The sequence below is a fragment of the Pristiophorus japonicus genome, chromosome 12 (assembly GCF_044704955.1).
Source record: "Pristiophorus japonicus isolate sPriJap1 chromosome 12, sPriJap1.hap1, whole genome shotgun sequence".
Classification (NCBI taxonomy): Eukaryota; Metazoa; Chordata; class Chondrichthyes; family Pristiophoridae; genus Pristiophorus; species Pristiophorus japonicus.
In genome coordinates, this window is record NC_091988.1 from 174564592 (window position 1) to 174583514 (window position 18923).

Below are 18923 nucleotides of genomic sequence, written 5' to 3' on the forward strand. Positions count from 1 at the left end.
AAGGATGCCAAAGCCTTGAAAAGGGTGCAGAGGAGATTTACTACAATGATGCCAGGAATGAGGGACTTCAGATACGAGGAGAGACGAGAGAAACTGGAATTATTCTCTTTAGAGCAGAGAAGGTTAAAGGGGAGATTTAATAAAGGTGTTCAAAATTATGAAGGGTTTTGATAGAATAAATAAGGAGAAATTGTTTCCAGTGGTAGGAGGCCTGGTAACCAGAGGTCACAGATTTAAGGTCATTGGCAACAGAACCAGAGGGGAGGTGAGGAGACATATTTTTCACAGGGAGTTGTTATAATTTGGAATGCACTATCTGAAAGGGTGGTAGCAGATTCAATAGTAACTTTCAAAAGGGAATTGGGTATTGTCTTGAAAAGGAAACGTTTGCAGGGGTATGGGGAAAGAGCAGGGGTGTGTGACTAATTGGATAGCTCTTTCAAAGAGCCAGCAGAGGCATGATGGGCAGAATGGCCTGTGCTATATGATTCTATGATTCTAAAATAGTTTTAGTGCAGTACTGAGATTTTATGGTTATTTCTTATTCGATATTAAAGTAAATTATTTCCTATACATATAAATTGTTATCTGCTTTTTTTCTCAATTTTCACTAGTTTTCAGTTCACATATGTCAAATTTAGGCTTTACAATATCAATGTTATTTATACAGGTAAAACAACCATGAAGTTGCTTATCGGTGAACTGCGACTTTTGAACACACTTTTTGATGTTTACCACAGTCTTGTTACAGTCTAAATAAGTCACCTATTGTTATACAGCAATACCAAAAATTTACCGTACCAATATATCACGATTGAATCAAGGTAAAAATATCACAAGCTTTACTGATACCAAAAGATGTTGGTCCTCATAGATATAACTATGTTATTATTCACCTACTACTTTATTAAACTTAATTTTGGTGCACTGTGATTAAAATGCTTATTTTTTTGTGAAAAATACATTTTAAACTGTATTGATCAAACTGCACCGTTAACACTCTTAAATACGTTGTCTAGGCCACTTTCGATTCACCGCTATGCTCACTGCCAGAGCATTCAAATTATAAATTCAAAAAACTTTGAAGTTCACAGCGGCAAGATCAGCACGCAAAATGGCAAACTCTAAGGCATATGAGATCAAATGGGCCAAAGGGTTTTCTTCATCCAAACATATCTTGTGAAAGTAAAAAGCGTGTTACTATACCACATTTACTTTCCATTCTTTATGAAGTAACAAAAGATAGTGCAGTAGATGTTGTGTATATGGATTTTCAAAAGGCATTTGATAAAGTACCACATAACAAAATTATTCAGAAAATAGAAGCACATGATATTAAATGTACGATGATAACTTGGGTACGTAAGGAATAGGCCGCAGAGAGTAGTGTTGAACAGATGTTTTTCTGACTGGACAGAAGTATTCAGTGGGGTCCTCCAGGAGTTAGTATTAGGATCATTGCTTTTCCTGCTATCTATAAATTACTTGGACTTAGTTATAAGGAATACAATTTCTAAGTTTGCAGATAATACAAAACTTGGCAACATAGTAAATAGTCAGCAGGATAGTAGCAGACTTCAGGAGAACATAGACAGAGTGATGAAATGGGCAGACACGTGGCAATTGCAATTTAGTGCAGATAAGTATGAAGTGATGTACTCTGGGAGAAACAACATGAAGAGGTGGCAAAATCAAAATGATACTATTTTGAGGGTGGTGCAAGAGCAAAGGGACCCGGGGGTGCATATTCACTATTTTTTGAAGGTGATAAAATAAGTTGATAAGGCGGTTAAGAAAGCGTATGGGATACTTGGCTTTGTAAATAGGGGTATTGAATACAAAAACAAGGAAGTCATACTAAACTATTAGAAATCTCTGATTAGACCTCTGCTGGAGTATTGTGTACAACTCTGGGCATCAGACTTTAGGAAGGAAGGCAAGGCCTTGGAGGGGGTACAGGTTTACCAGGATGATATCAGGGATGAGGGGCTTCAGTTCTGTGGAGAGATTGGTAAAGCTGGAATTGTTTTCCGTAGAACAGAGAAGATTAAGAGGAGACCTAAAGAAGTATTCAAAATTATGAAGGGTTTTGATAAGAGCAAGTAGCGAGAAACTTTCCTCTGGAAAGTGGGTCGGTAACCAAAGGTCATAGATTTAAAACAATTGGCAAAAGAACCAGAGGGGAAATGAAGAGAATTTTTTTCACACAGTGTCGTTAAGATCTGGAACGCACTATCTGAAAAGGTTGTGGAATCAGATTCCACAGGAAATTTTAAAAGGCACTTCAACACTTGAACTTGAACAAATGTACTTGAACAGGACTATATTACAGGATTCCGGGGAAAAAGTTGGGGTGTGGGATTAAATTGGCCAGCTTTTTCAAAGAGCCAGCACAGACACGATGGGCTGAAGGGTCTCCTTCTGTGCTCTAAGATTCTATGATTCTCCATCCAAAGAGGAATGCACAGCCAGGGTTATGACTCCTAGAATCGTAGGGCCGCTGCAGTCAAGTTTACTCGGCAGTCTCCCTGGTTTCTGGGCGGTCTCCCCTCCGAGCGAGTTTGGTGGAGTCTTTCCGTTTGCTGAGTTGCCAGTTTGGTCCGGGCGGTCCTCCGCTCCAGTAGGGGAGGCAGGTCTGACCTCAACGGTAAGTATGAAGACCTGAAAAAAAAAAGTTAGTCTACTTTTCTTTATTTTTTTGCAGGGATTTATGTGGACGAGGTCCCTTGAAAGATTTCTAGTGGAGGTTTTTTTGGCGCGTAATTCCCATTTTTGCCGCTTTCCCAGATTTTTTCATGAAACTTCCGCCCAAAGTACCGTCAGGATCTCGGTGGTCCTTTGGATGGTACTTGGGCAGAACTTAGCTTTCACCAATTTCGGGCCCATAGAATTTTACAACACAGAAGGAGGCCATTTGGCCCATCGTATCTGTACCGGCCAAAAAAGAGCTACCAGCCTAAATCCATTTTACACCTCTTGGCCCAAAGCCTTGTGGGTTACGGCACTTCAAGTGCATATCCTGTTTCATGTCTTTGTGTCACTGCCAAATTATTACGTAGTAAAACATTGTCGTAAGACTTTCAGAAAGTATTTTCATGAGATTCTTTATAAGAGACTTATGACTAAATTGAACATCCATGAACTAAAGAGGGCAGTTATCATTGTTTGTAGATCTATTGAGTAGGTAAGATCAAAGAGTCCACAAGATAGTGGTTCTGTGTCTCTGCTGTTCCTCGCCTCTGTGGCCTGGGTTTAAATGTAGCCAGTCTGATGGCACCAAGATGCCCTATCTCAAATGATAGGGAAGGATGTGTATGGAATAGGTTGAGCAGTTTCAACCTATTTCCGAGTTGGAAAATTTGTCTCAAATTGACACAAATATTAGCAAACTTGCTCAAGAAAGCCATAAGCATGGCTGGTTTAAGAAATGAAAAAATGCATTGTGTAATAGTTACACAACTCTGAAGTTAAAAGAGTTGAAGCAGCATACTAGAAGCTTGATTATACCTTCATTACAATGATTATGTGACCTTAGAGTTTATATGAAGTGTACATGACTTTTTTCATTGTTTTTGCCATTGCAACAATTTTTATGAATGTGTTGAGTGATATATTTTTGCTATATTGCTGGTTTCTCTCATGTGTTCTAATCACACACAAACGTGTCATTCAAAGAAAAGTACCCTGTTCCCAAAGATGTTGATTCGTCTACCTCATTAGTTTCAAATACTAAAATGGTCTCAATAGAGTGAAATTGGTGAAAAAATCAGAATCAATTATTTCCTAGGAACCAACTTTATTTCTTTGGCTATATTTAGTTACGTTGATAGTTTTGATTTGCATGTCGGATAACAATGAGAAAGTAGGATATTGCAAATTTTGCACATTAGTTTTTCCTTTCATAATTAATTGGTTTATGATCTGTGGGCAGTGCATCCTGGCTATTACTGGCACCTGTGAGACTGGCCAATAGGCATTAATATGAGATGTATGTATAACTCTAAAGACTGAGAAATTCCATGGAAGACCTTTTGTGCCTGCCTGAACCCCACCCCCCACAATCAACAGATTGTCTCTTGGATGCGAGTAAGCGGTGGAAACAAGCTCCAATTTCCTGTACCTCCACTCTCAGTGGACCAAATTATCACCCCTAAAAAGTGGTTCCTAGGCTGTGTAATGCTGTGATGGCATTCCAAAGCCACTGCTTGAAGTGGCTATTTGTGATGGCCCTGCATTGTAGGCCCAGTTAGAAGATGTCATCCAGGATACCAACTTCTAGGACAGCAAGTCCAAGGTACCTGCAGTCTGAATGTTAGAACTTCCGAGTCGCAAATTGAATAGCCTCGACACAGTATGTTATTTTATTGAAAAGGCACACATTCTTTAACATTAAACATTTTTGTTACAGGAACATTCATGTTACAAGTCCATAAGGATAATGTTCACAGCCATTCTGGCGGACTCTCACCATAAGTCCACTGGGCTGGGTGGGGCTCAGGCAAGTAGCCTGCTCTCTAGAGGCTGGTTAGTCATTTAATATGTTAATCAGACTGCACGCCACAGATTTTAACAGCCATTTGAATGTAACTGCAGGCTGGGTTTCCCAGGACTCGGTAAACCAGGCAGCTAAAGGGAGGTGAGAACTGCTGAATCCAGCAGGTAAATGCTTTTCCATCACTGCTTGTGGGATAACTAGGGCTGTAGAGAGGACTTTAAATTATATAGTGTGGGGGAGGGTTCAAGTGAGCCAAAATTTAAAAAGTCTAAGAGAAAGTAGAAGGCAATAGAGCAGGGTAGCGATGGGGGAAATGATAACCGGAGTGTGACAGGAAGGGACAGAATGTATAAAAATAAGAGAGTGTGTCAGAAAGTGGGGTCAAAGCAGGGAAAATTGGTAAAAAGACAAAATTAAAAGTTCTTTATCTGAATGCACACAGCATTCGTAACAAGATAGATGAGATGATGGCACAAATAGATATAAATGGGTATGATCTGATAGCCATTACAGAGATGTGGTTGCAAGGTGACCAAGGCTGGAAACTGAATATTCAGGGGTATTTGACAATTCAGAAGGATAGACAGAAAGGAAAAGGAGATGGGGTAGCTCTATTAATAAAGGATGAGATCAGTGCAAATAGTGAGAAATTATATTGGCTCAGAAGATCAAGATGTAGAATCAGTTTGGGTGGAGATAAGAAATAATAAGGGGAAGAAGTCACTAGTGTGCATTTTCTATGGGTCCCCTAACAGTAGCTTAGGGCAGTCAGGAGTTCATCAGACCTTTGATTAAACATGGTCTCTGCATTAACAAAATGTATTTTTTTATTGTGGCAGGAAAAAAGACATGAAATATGTCCACAGAACATGAAATAATCTAATACAAAAGAATATATTATATATATAAAATAATCTAATGCGTGTATTGCTTCCACTGCAGTCAACACGTCCCGCAGTCTTCGAGCTTCACCTGTCCACTTCTCCTCAGGTGGCCCACAACCAAGTGCCTCATGAAGTCATTCCCTCTCTAACAAGTAACTAACAGAAGGCGAATGGTGACCCATGACCCGGAAGAAAATCTGTCGGTGGTTACCATGGTGATAATTGTTTGGTTTCCGTTCGGTGCCTCGAAAATTGCTCTCCACCAAAACAAGCGACGTAGTCGCGCCTCTACTCCAAGCTTACTGCGTCTTTGGTGGAAGGGTGCGCTTGTATTGTCATTGTTGCTGAGGATTATTTTGCGGAGTAACGCGGTGTTACAGTGAGCACTCTTCACACTTCAGTATGTCAGCAGAGTGAGATGCGCCTGTGTGGGCGGCACCAGGGAACGGCTCGGACTGAGGAGTGCCATGTATTGCAACCCCGCTTAGCCCGCACAGAGTTTGCGTTTGCTTTTTAAGAGTGAACATACAACATAGGCCGTGCCTTTTAAAAAAGAGACCAAACTGGTAGATCTCCCGGCGCTGTGCACGGTGAGTTGATTTTATAATGACAGCAATGTCAGAATCATGTAGCCCACAATGGCAAATTCAGCAATTCTGCCCACCCAGCAAGGAGCCGCGCTGGGAGAGAGTGCAAGTCCTGCTGAATATTCCCAACTATTTTCTATTTTTATAAAAGCGATGTAATACTTTGGTTCCAATTCTCAAAAAAGCATTATACTGCGGATGCTGGAAATCTGAAATAAAAATGGAAAATGGAAACGTTAACTCTGTTTCTCTCTCCACAGATGCTGCCTGACCTGCTGAGTGTTTCCAGCATTTTCTGTTTTTATTCCAATTCTCCAAGCCATGCTGCCTTCGAGTGTAGCACCCCGCTTTAAGCATGATGACGTTAATTTACCTAACAGTGTATTGCTACATGGCATTGTTCACAGATAAAGTTTATCTGCCTATAATTGCCTCGCTGCTTCTTTCTCATTCCCTAACATTTTTTGTGTCCTGCTGTCTTTTTTGATTTTCATCTTTTTTCTCTGACTGGCACACACTTTCTCATTGTAATATGTGTATCACGCTGACCAACTTTGGTTTATATTATTTCTTGCTCTTAAGTTTTTCCTCTGTTACCTCTCTGTTATGTCGTCACACTATGCAGCTCTGAACAAGTTCCTTTACTGGTCCAAAACCAGGTATTAGAAAAGCTGGCAGTACTTAAAGTAGATAAATCACAAGGACCGGATGGGATGCATTCTAGGATGCTGAGGGAATTGAGGGTGGAAATCACAGAGGAGCTGGCCATAATATTCCAATCCTCCGTAAATACATGGGTGGTGCCAGAGGACTGGAGAATTGCAAATGTTACACCATTGTTCAAAAAAGGGTGTAACGATAAACTCAGCAACTACAGGCCAGTCAGTTTAACCTTGGTAGTGGGGAAGCTTTTAGAAACAGTAATCAGGAACAAAATTAACAGTCACTTAAATATGGGTGGAATAATTAAAGAAAGCCAGCACGGATTTGTTAAAAGCAAATCATGTTTAATCAATGATCGAGTTTTTTGATGAGATAACAGAGAGGGTTGATGAGGGTAATGCGGTTGACATAGTTAGTGTACATGGATTTCCAAAGGCATTCGACAAAGTGCCACATAATAGGCTTGCCAGCAGAATTGAAAGGAATGGATACGAAATTGGCTAAGTGACAGGAAACAGAGTAGTGGTGAACTGTTATTTTTCGGACTGGAGGAAGGTATATAGTGGTGTTTCCCAGGGGTCGGTTCTAGGACCACTGCTTTTCTTGATGTACATTAATGACTTGGACATGGGTGTCCAGAGCTCAATTTCAAAATTTGTAGATGATACAAAAATTGGAAGTATAGTGAAGAGAAGAGTGATAGGAGAGGACATATAAACTAAATGGTACAATCCTGAAGGAGGTGCACGAACAGAGAGGTCTCGGGGTATGTGTGCACAAATTGTTGAAGGTGGCAGTGCAGGTTCAGAAAGCAGTTAAAAAGGCTTACGGGATCCTGGGCTTCATAAATAGAGATATAGAGTATAAAAGTGTGGACATTTTGATGAGCCTTTATAAAACACTAGTTTGGCCCCAACTGGAGTATTGTGTCCAATTCTGGGTAGTACACATTAGGAAGGATGTGAAGGCCTCGGCGAAGGTGCAGAAAAAATTTACAAGAATGATTCCAGGAACGAGGGACTTCAGTTACGTTGATAGATTAGAGAAGCTGGGGTCGTTCTTCTTGGAACAGAGAAGATTGGGAGGAGATTTAATGGAGGTGCTCAAAATCTTGAGGGGTTGGGACAGAGTAGATAGAGGAAAACTTCCATTGACAAAGGACTCAGATTTAAGGCAAAAGAACCAAAGGCAACATAAGAAAAAAACTTTTTTACACAGCAAGTGGTTAAGATCTGGAATGCACTGCCTGAAAGGGTGGTGGGGGCAGACTCAATTTTATCTTTCAAAAGGGAGTTGGATAAGAATCTGAAGGAAAATAATTTCAGGGCTATGGGGAAAGGGCAGGGGAGTGTGACTAGCTGAGAGTTGGCATGGGCTCGACGGGCCAAATGGCCTCCTTCAGTACTGTAACCATTGTATGATTCTATGAAAACATATCCATTATTGATGCAGAATTTCACCTAATACTATTTAATTCTACAGTTCTCAAACTTTCTGAAACTCAGCTCTGCCAAAAAGAAATCTACCTCTTGTGGCCCTCTAGCTAAGGATACTGGTAAACGTGTACAATAATCTCTCTTGCTGTCTGTCTCTCTTCCTCTTCCTCCTCCTATACTTGTTTTTCTTTTTCTCTCCCTCCTCCACTTTTGTCTCTTTCTTTCTGTCTATCTCTCGCCTATATCACTTCTGCCTTTTTGTCTCATGCTACTTGTATCTCTTTCTCTGCCTCTACATCTGTCTCGCCTTCTCTCCTATGCCACTTTTGCCTCTGCCCCTTATCCATTTCTGTTCCTTGCCTTCATTTTATGTATGCACAATATCTTGAAAGAGAAGCCAAGACTTATCTTTGCTCTCCAGGATGATCCTGGAGAAATAGTGCTTAACGTGGTCCAGCCAGATCTGGTGATGGATAGCTGAACCAGATATGCTCAAGTCTGTGCCCTGGGACTTTGGAGTGAAGATGAGGGCCATACCAGGAGGATCGACCGGGATGGGAAGTGAGTAAAGGTTTTGCTGGGGACAAGAGCATCAAAAGAATTAGGCTTCAGTAAAGGGCAATGTGTCTCCACTTGTGAGCCAGTTTTCAGTCGAAGGCAAGTTGTGGATGGCAACGGCCTTGTTTTTGAGTGAAGTGTGGAAGAGGTGCTGATGGTTGGTCTGCCGGCAGAGACGGAGGCAGCAGTGCTGGGCGGAGTAAGCGAGATGGGAAAGAAGTTGGCAAGGTTAGCCCCAGCATGCACCCTGGGTGGGATGGTTATAGTGAGAGGAGGATGGAGCAGTTGGGGTTGCTGTGTTAAAGGAAACCGTGATGGGTACTTCAATGGGCACTTCAAAGATTCAATGGGCCCTTCAAAGAATGCCAAATGAGGCACAAAGGGTAGCTCTGTGTGTATCCAAGGGGAATTCATGCCTAGAATGGCGGCAGCAGAGTAGGAAGCTGGAGGAGTAGTGATAGCTTTGGGGGAGGCAAAGTATCCAAGAGGTGTGAAAAGAAAGGGGGCATGACTGGATGGCAGGAAGGGGTCAAGAGGAAAACAATGGAAGAAAGAAGTAATGGACCGAGATCCGGAGCAGCAGCCAAAATACCCATGAGAATGGTTACAGATCATTCTTGCTTACCCGTTCTTGCTACTGTCCTGAGGCTGTAATCGTGAATTTTAATGTTTCTCTTCCCAGCAATCCTGCTTCCTCTGATCCTCTCCCCGAGTCTCCACAGTGCCTTCTTGCTGCTTTCCAAGTCTGGTTGCTCCAGGTCTCGAGGCTTGTCCTGCTGCCTGCCAGCTTTGAATCACTTTCATCCTCTTTTAAAGTTATGGTACTGCTTTCCCCCTTCCTCTGAGCTTCCTGTTATGCATTCTTGCCGCATCTAGACTCATGCTTCTGGTTGCTGAATTTGAAGATTTCAAATCTGAGTTATTAGTTCATTTCTGCCGAGTTGATTGCATTCTCCTTGGTCTGATGTCACTTTTAACTCATTTATTTGCGAGAACCCACTTAACCAAGAGTTTATTTAATTACTTTAATTTCGAGAAGCAGTTGAACATTGAGATTAATGTATTTATCCTCTGAGACCTCTTTTTAATTAGTTAATACATCATACATGTCTTGTATATTGGTCTAAGTATCACATTTACTTACTTTAATAATTCTCCACTACACTCTTTTGCTAACAACCCTATTGTTATGAATCAGCATATCATCTTGTCATGAGGATGCCACAGGAGAAATAATAATATTCAAAAAATCTTCCATCAGGCATGCATCTTTGACAGTGCCACCTGCAGTACAGTAATAAATAATGCAGATGAGGAAATGTAAAGTAAAATCCGCTTATCCTACTCCTGTAGAATTATTCTTCAGGGACCACTGATAGGCTTTCATTTATAAATTTGTCTTTATAGTCCTTTTTAAACTCTTCAATATTAAGTTACCTTAATATACCAAAAAGGCAGCTGTTTTGCAGTTTTGAATTAAAAGAGCTATTATAAAGTTAAAAAAGCAAACGCAGGGCGATTTTAACTCTCCCTGCTTGGTGGGACAGGAGCAATAGAGCAGTTAAAATAGAGCGGTTCCATTTTCTACTCCGTTCCCATTAATCTGCAATTTTAACACTGCTGGTATTGTTGGCGAATGAGAATGAGACTACGGCAGGATCCTCATTAATAAATGCAAATGGGGTCACATAATGTACATGGGACCCTGGTGGAATTCTAACCCACTCTTGCTGTCATGGGCTGCACTCACAGAAACTAGCCCTACAAAACGCCTGTAATACAGTTACATACCTGAATGTGGAGCCGGGAGGAGCAGAACTGCTACTGCAAACCCCACATTGAACGATCCTCTCGATCGCAACCGGTCCCGAGATTTCTGACCCCCTCCCCCACACACATCCTCCTCCCACGACCAAGCCCCCACGACCCCCGCAATTCCAGGCTCCCTGGCCCCAGGACACCAGGCTCTCCAATCTTGCATGCTGCTGCCTGCTGCTCTTAACCCCCTCCCCCACCCCACTAGGCCCAACCCCCTCTGCCTGACCTTCAGTGGCATCATGATCACCAAATCCCCCTCACCAGCAACGTCCTTGGGGTCACCACTAATCAGAGGCTTAACTGGACTAGCCATATTAATACTTTAGCTACAAGAGCACTTGGTACACTTGATTAGTGGCTTAACGCTCTGACATCTGAAAACCTCTCCACCATTTACCAGGCGAAAGTCAGAAGTGTGTTGGAATACTCACTATTTGCCTGGAGGGGTGAAGTTACAACCACAATCAACACAATCCAGGTCACTTAATTGGTACCCTTGTCACTGAATTTAGTACCAGCACCTCCACCACTGACTCACTGTGGATGCAGTATATGCATGCTACCTCCAGGATGCGCTGCAAAAATTCACAACCAGGTTACTTCGACCGCACCTTCGAGCTCCATAATCTTTCCCCAAGAACAGCAATGTCATGGAAATGCCATCACCTTACAAGTTCCCCTCCAAGTCATGCAACATTCCAATTTGCATATAAAACATCATTCCTTCACTGTCACTGGCTTGGAACTCTGCAATTTCCTCTTAAGACCATTGTGGGTACATTAACAGTACATGGACAGCAACTGTTCAAGGGGAAGGCCCACCATCACATTCTCAGGAGAGCTTCACCTTTCCCTAGTAGATATTCTAGTACAAATATAATAATGTTTTTCATCAAACTTATATCTCTGCCTAATTATTACTATAACTATTGTACTAGTTCAGCATTTTTGTGAGGAGGAAATTCAATCACCAGGTACACTTACAAGTATAAAATATAATATATATACATGATGTCATTCATTATGATTTACAATTCATCCTGGCATACTGCAGTAACAAAAGTTTCACTGTGGTTCAATGATCTACCAGAATCATCATGTTTGATTGTGCTACCTAAAGGTTGTTTAGAATAACTTGTGGAGAACATTAGTAAAGGACAGGATAATTTTTAGGCTGATAATAATAGTCGACCTCTAATAATAACACTAGGCTTTGATATAGCACAGTATATAAATATTTAACAAAACACAAAAGCAAAATACTGTGGATGCTGGAATCTGAAATAAAAACAGAAAATGCTGGAAATAGTCAGCAGGTCAGGTAGCATCTGTGACAAGAGAAACAGTTAATGTTTCAGATTGATGTCCCTTCGTTAGAACTTGTAAATATTTCTATTGTAGGCAGGAGAAGTAAAAAGTATCGAAACAATTGCCAGGGCACAAGTCCATCCTAGTTTCAGTTCCCGAGTATGCTGTTTCATGTATGTTAGAGCATTAAAAAAGGGCAGTTTTAAAAGAGCCATATTACTATTCTTAAAGATATCGGGGTTGGGTTTCCTCTAGTGCAGTCATATCAGCCCAATCTGGTCGAACCAGCGCAAAAGATCGGAGAATTTTAAACGTAAATGAGTTACGCTCCAAACCACATGTGTTCGTGATTTCTGCAATCTTTTGCGTTGGTTCAAGATTCAATTCACCTGGATGAGGCCCCGCCCACAATACTGGCCACGCCACAAAATCAAAATTGTGAGATTGCGCTTATTCGGGAAGGCTCTTCAAATTATGCTTATTTTCTTCAGCATATTTTAAACGGTTTTCTCATACCAAAAATATTTAATTTACTAAGAAACTGACTCGTGTGCACGAATGAAATTATTAAATGGTTCAGTATAGTTTTTAAATTCATTTTCAGTGATTTTACATCAGGTTACTCACAGAACTGTATAAATGCTTATTTTTGCTGCTAAACCCATTTTCAGCTGTATTAATAAAACTGCTCCTTGTTACCACTCTCAAATACAACAAGGAATATCTTTTAATGGAAAGGAAAAATAAATGATTATATTCTGTTATGCTGCCCGATTGTGCTGGTTAATGGAAGATTTTACGTTTGTGATTATGCCAATTAATTTTAATGGAAATTTGAACTGTAACCTAACCAGTGCATTTTGGACATAAATTCCCGACTGCGCCCAAAGAGGAAACTCGACCCCATAATATTTCACATTTCATGTATTTATGAATAGCCATTTTGCTGTCTAGTACAAATTCCATTGCAAACACAATTCTGCTCATTCTAATTTCATATCATGAACAAAAGTTACTTAACTGTTGCTGTCCATGGTCATTTCTAATGCTGGACTAGAAAAAAACATTTCCTGTAAAGAGTGGTTAACAGTGTTTCCTTCTGTGGTTATGTTTCTGAATCTCGGATTTCAATGAGATGCAGTTCTCCTGGCTTTAGAGTCAACAGCTGGTAAATGATGGCATCATTGTACAAGCAGCACAGCATACAGGAGTGACTTTGTACATATCTTTAACAATGCAACATCCACACTGGCCATACGAACAATGATGTAAAGACCCTCTGCCCCATCCAGCCTGTCCACATAATTGTGATACCTTGTGTATCACAATATATACACTCTCCACACCACCCAAAACCATGTGATCGCTTGGGAGAGGTGAAAAAACAGATAGAAATTCCAGGCCAATTTGGAGGAAAAATATCTGGGAAACTCCTCCCTGACCCATCTAGGCAATCAAGATTAGTCCAGGAGATCAGGCGGTGCAGGCTCAAAGGGCCAAATGGCCTACTCCTGCACCTATTTTCTATCACTCTGGCCCTGAATTCCCTGAAGTACCTACCTTTTGTAAGAAGTGATATCCGCCGCAACCAGAAACAGGTCCAGCTCACGTTTGAAATAATTCAACGGATTGCCACCCACCGCATGAAATGGCAGCCAATTCAAGAGGTCCACTATTCTCGGGCAAAATCATCATCATCATCATAGGCGATCCCTCGCATCGGGGATGACCCGCTTCCACGCCAAAAAGGGATGAGTTCACGGGTTATTCAATGAGGGACCAGATATTCCAGGTCCCGAACTGCATGTTGAAAGGTGGTAGATGCCTGTGCATGGATTTTTTTAACGTGCACACCAACCAAAATAAGCACCTCCTGACATCGAACCTAGATCTGGCCTTACACAACTTAAAATTGTGACCACTGGTCCTCCCTAACCTGTTTAATTGGAACAAACTGTCAACTGTCTATTCCCTTCATCATCTTAAAAACCTCAATCAGATCACCCCTAAGTCTATGCTTCTCTAAAATATGCTAAAGAGACTATAAATCAAAGGCAAAAGCAAAATACTGTGGATGCTGGTATCTGAAATAAAAACAGAGAATGCTGGAAATCTCAGCGGGTCAGGCAGCATCTGTGGAGAGAAAAACAGAGTTAACGTTTCGGATCGACGATCCTTTGTCAGAACTGCTGAATGTTCAAAAAGAGCACATTTTTAAGCACTGAACAGGAGAAGGGGAAGAAAGAACAAAAGGGAAGGTCTGTGATAGGGTGGAAAGCAGGAGAGATTAGAGAGACAAAAGGGAAGATGGGCCGAATTGAAATGGTAATGATAGAGGTCAGAAAAAGGTTAATCTGGATAAGGTGTGAAAGGCATAGCAATGACCAGTTGCCATTATAGACAAAGAGGAAAAAAAAGAGAAGATTGAAGAAAAAAAAACATAAGATTGGGGGTGGGGGGGAAAAGGAAGCCAAAGATGGCGAGAACTTATGCTCTGAAATTTTTGAACTCGATGTTGAGTCTAGAAGGCTGTAAAGTGCCTAAACGAAAGATGAGGTGTTGTTCCTTTAGCTTGCGTTGAGCTTCATTGGAACGTGGAGGCGTTCGAGGATGGAGATATCAGAGTGGGAATGGAGTGGAGAATTAAAGTGACAGGCAATCGGAAGCTCAGGGTCACACTTACGGACTGAACGGAGGTGTTCAGCAAAGCGGTCACCAATCTATGCTTGGTCTCCCCAATGTAGAGGAGACCACATCGTGAGCAGCGACTACAGTATACTAAATTGAAAGAAATACAAGTAAATCGTCGTTTCACTTGGAAGGAGTAATTGGAGTCCTGGATAGAGGGAAGGGAGGAGGTAAAAGGGCAGGTGTTACATCTCCTGTGCTTACACGGGAAGGTGCCGTGGGAAGGGGAGTGTGTGCTGGGGGTGACTGCGAATGGACCAGGATGTTGTGGAGGGAGCAGTCCTTTCGGAATGCTGAGAGGGGAGGGGAGAGGAAGATGTGATTAGTGGTGGGATCACGCTGGAGGTGGCGGAAATGGAGGAGGATGATCCATTGAACGTGGAGGCTGGTGGGGTGAAAGGGAGGACAAGGGGAACCCTGTCGTGGTTCTGAGAGGGAGGGGAAGGGGTGAGAGCAGAGATGCGGGAAATAGAACGGACATGGTCAAGGGCTACGTTAACTACGGGGGAGGGGAATCCTCGGTTGAGGAAAAAGGAAGACATGTCAGAGGCACTAGTGTGAAAGGTGGCGTCATCAGAGCAGATGCAATGGAGACGGAGAAACTGGGAGAATGGAATAGAGTCTTTACAGGATGCGGGGTGGGAGGAAGTGTAGTCCAAAAGGCTGACTTCTGACTGAGGAGTCTAATGGCAAATATTATATCAGAAGTAAGTTCTTTTGTCAGACGTGCATTGACTCCATACCTTACATTTTGTTACTGGCCTGCTTATTCAGTGCCCCTGTTTGTTTAAAAAAAAAACTTATTTCTGATATAAATGTGGGGGGAGGTGGTGGAAATCACGGACTTATGGTCAGACAGCCATAACTAACTATGTCGCTTTTGCTTAGAGAACAGGTAGTAATTTTTAATCTGCTATGTTGAACAGCGTGCATAATACTTGATGTGATAGATTTCATTTTGAAGTTTCTGCTGACCATACATGGTGTGCGACCAACTATGTACCATCATTGTTAATGATTATGTTATTACAGTCCTCGCCACTTATAATGGGCACATTGGTGTTAGCGTGATTTGCCCGCTATAGGTGGTGGATGATAAAATAAGTAACAGGAAGGCAGAAGATAGCCGTGCGACTCGAGGACTGTAGCACTGACCTTTATCTAACCAAATGGGAGAGTGCTGAAGTGGCACAACAAGAAAGAAAAGAGCGAGCAGAAGAAAATTGAAGCATCTGCTGGAAAACAAGAAATGGGTGGGCAACAAAAACCTGCAGTTATTGAAGCAGAAAAATCTGTTACCAGACGGACTCCATGATAAAGTATGTCCAAAATAGCTGGCGGCTTAATACATTATACAACGCATTTGTAATTGACGCCTGTGGTAATGGCAAATGGTTAGTGCTATTTGTCTGATATAGGCGGCTGCTCATGTTAAATAAACATGGACGCTGTAAGTGTTCAGGACTGTATTCTCCTTCCTTCTGGACAAGCTTACTATTTTATAAGCATAACGAACACAGGATTTTTATTTCTTTTCTATAATGAGACCTTAATCGACGGCTCTACTCTTAGATGGCATTAGTAAGATTAGAAACTTAATTGTGTATGAAATTACAGGTGTGAACCTGCAGCTCACCGCTTGAAAGCATATAGTGTTTTGGAATGACAACAGGGTACATGATAACTCCACCTGGAATAACTTGTTAAAAATGCAGAAAAATATAATATTGGAGAGAATTGATTGGTATTTCAATGATGTTCAATACTTTAAGGTCTGGTTTCTAATATTTTACTGAAATTTAGTGAAATGTGGTTATTTGAACTTTTAGAAGTTATATGGTGTCACAGAAGAATGACATATGAACATAAGAAATAGGAGCAGAAGTAGGCTATTTGGTCCCTTGAGCCTGCTCCAACCATTCAATAAGATCATGGCTGATCTGATCATGGCCTCAACTTGACTTTCCTGCCCACTCCCCATAACCCTTGACTCCCTTATCGTTCAAAAATCTGTCATTGACAGATGTATACACATGAATCAAAATTATATGTATGTGGGTTTAATAGCACACTCTGTAGTGGTGAGGTTTCCGCTTGCTTCGAAGCATCTGCTGAAATGCTGCCATGTTGCCTCCCACAACACATTTGCACTGCAGCAGATGTTATATGCAAACTTTAAAATGTAATTGCAAATTTTTATATTATTTTCACCATCATAATTCCACAGTGTATTTTGTCAGCCATTATAGCCTGTGTTATAGTCTTCTTTAGTTCATAAGAGGCATTCTTTGAGAAAACAGACTGGTCTCTGTGAATATATAAAATATACACTTTTGGCATTCCTATCTCACCTCCCTGTTATTGAGCATTCTGCCACAGCGGTACATTACATTTGGCATTGGCAACCTTGCTGAGAAATACCAATATTAATCTATGCTAAATTCAGAAGCTAATTAACAACAACAACTTGAGCTGAGGCAAGGGCAGAGACAGGCAATGTTAGAGATGGAAATAGATGGTTTTAGTTATGCTGCGGATATGTGGTCGAAAGCTCATTTCAGGATCAAATATGACACCAAGGTTGCGAACTGTTTGGTTCAACCTCAGACAGAAATGGAGGAGAGAGATGGAGTCAGTGGTTAGGGAACAGAGTTTGTGGCGGGGACCGAAAACAATGGCTTCGGTCTTCCCAACATTCAATTGGAGAAAATTTCTGCTCATCCAAAACTGGATGTCGAACAAGCAGTCTGACAATTTAGAGACCGAGGATGGGTTGAGAGAAGTGGTAGTGAGGTAGAGCTGGGTGTCGCCAGTATACAGGTGGAAACTGATGCTGTTTTTGGATGATGTCGCCAATGGGCTACATATAGATGAGAACTAGGAGGGGGCCAAGGATTGATCCTTGGGAGACACCAGAGATAACGATGTGGGGGCGGGAAGAAAGCCATTGCAGGTGATTCTCTGGCTACGACTAGATATATAAGAATGGAACCAAGCGAGTGCAGTGCCAACCAGCTGGACGATGGTGGAGAGGCGTTGGAGAAGGATAGAGTGGTTAACCGTGTCAAAGGCTGCAGACAAGTCAGGAAAGACGAGGAGGGATAGTTTACCTTTGTCACAGTTACAAAGGATATCATTTGTGACTTTGAGAGCTGTTTCAGTACTGTGGCAGGCGCGGAAACCGGATTGGTGGGATTCAAACATGGAATTGTGAGAAAGATGGGCTCGGATTCGGGAGGCGATAACATGTTCAAGGACTTTAGAGAGGAAAGGGAGGTTGGAGATGGAGGTGGTAGTTTGCAAGGACAATGGGGCTGAGGTTTGTTCTTTTGAGAAGGGGACAGTACCTGAGGAGAGGGAACCGTTAACAATGTCAGATAACATGGGAGACAGAAAAGAAAGTTGGATGGTCAGCAGTTTGGTGGAAAAAGGGTCAAGGGAGCAGGAAGTGGGTCTCATGGACAGGATTAGCTCGGAGACTAGGGAGAGTGGTTTAAAAAGACGGTTAGCAGTGGCGAATAGAAGCCAGAGTTTATCTTTACATTCCAGAATGATTCTGGAATAGTGAGCAACTTTGGCAGGACCTGATAATACTTTGTGTGGTCCAGCCAGATCTGGCAGTGAATGGCTAAACCAGTTGTCCATCATATCCTTTCAAGCCTGTCTCCCTTGAACTTAACAGAGCAAAGATCAGGGCTGTATCAGGGGGAACAGCCAGGGTGAGAGAGAGAGTAATTGTTTTAACAAGGGCATTAAAGGTGGTGGTAAGGATGTGATTGAGCAGATTGGTAGCTGCAGGAATGTCATGGTGAATGGAGGGCCAAAGGCTGGATAGTTGGGAGTTCATAGGTATTGTTGTAAGAGAGTCGGGGGGCACACAAGAAGGTAGGGTTGGGGTGATGGTGGAAGGGGGATGTGGGTGGAGAGCAATATGAGGAAGTGGTCAGAGATGGCCTTATCTGCGATTGACACGAGGGGAGTAGCGAGGCCACGAGTGATGGCAAGGTCGAGGGAGCGGCTGTGAATATGGGGGTTGGGGAGTTTACATGGAGGGAGAGATTAAGGGAGGATAGGAGTGTAGTGAACTCAGAGGAGAGAGAGCATGATGAATTGAGATGGAGGTTGAAATCACCGAGGATGATTCAGTTCTCTGACTGTCCCAATTAGTGTCTAGTGCTTTGTTCTCTATTAAATTGAGAAAGTGATTCAAATGTGTACAATAGTCCTAAGAATTGTATCTGTGGAGAAGATTTTTAACTTTTAATGTTATAAAAGGGAACATAATTTTAAATTAATTTTAACGGTTAAAAAAAGATTAAAATGTATGGCCTGGATCTAAGCAAGTACTAAAGGGGGAAGTGAAAACGAGGAAGTACTGACATGGCACAATGACTACATTCTCTGATGATCACCACCACTTTGCATTCTGCAGTACCGCAATCTATAAACTGGTTTATCACTTTTTTATTTTTTTGCTTCATTCACA

General features: G+C 41.8%; 1 protein-coding gene across 2 annotated transcripts in view; it reads left to right on the plus strand.

Annotated features, from left to right (window-relative positions):
• Window positions 1-5602: 5602 nt before the first annotated feature.
• LOC139277061 (protein LKAAEAR1-like) overlaps window positions 5603-18923 on the plus strand; it is a 44318-nt gene continuing 30997 nt past the window's right edge. For both annotated transcript variants that reach the window (XR_011596029.1, XM_070895074.1), the window contains exon 1: window positions 5603-5969. The gene's annotated coding sequence lies outside the window, so the exon portion shown is untranslated. The remainder of the gene's footprint in view (window positions 5970-18923) is intronic.